Source organism: Bison bison, unplaced genomic scaffold (genome assembly GCF_000754665.1).
Source record: "Bison bison bison isolate TAMUID 2011002044 unplaced genomic scaffold, Bison_UMD1.0 scf7180017856066, whole genome shotgun sequence".
NCBI lineage: Eukaryota > Metazoa > Chordata > Mammalia > Artiodactyla > Bovidae > Bison > Bison bison.
In genome coordinates, this window is record NW_011486639.1 from 11,746 (window position 1) to 12,223 (window position 478).

Genomic DNA, 478 nt, shown 5'->3' on the forward strand with positions numbered 1-478 from the left:
ATTGTAGTCCCACGTGCCTCATGGCCAAAAAAACAAAACATAAAACAGAAGCAGTATTGTTGCAAATTCAATAGAGACTTTAAAAATTGTCCATATCAAAAATAAATAAATAAAATAAAATGAAGTTTAAACACCTTGCTGCTGCTGCTGCTGCTGCTAAGTCGCTTCAGTCGTGTCTGACTCTGTATGACCCCATAGACAGCAGCCCACCAGACTCCCCCATTCCTGGGATTCTCCAGGCAAGAACACTGGAGTGAGTTGCCATTACCTTCTCCAATGCAGGAAAGTGAAAAGTGAAAGTGAAGTTGCTCAGTCATGTCTGACTCTTAGCGACCCCATGGACTACACACAGGCATATGCTATAGTGGTGCTTTTACATGCAAAAAACTGAATCAATGACAACAACAAAAGGAACCCACAGTTTTGGGGGGTTCCTAAATGCTGCTGGGGGACTGGTTCCATTTCAGATGTAAGAATG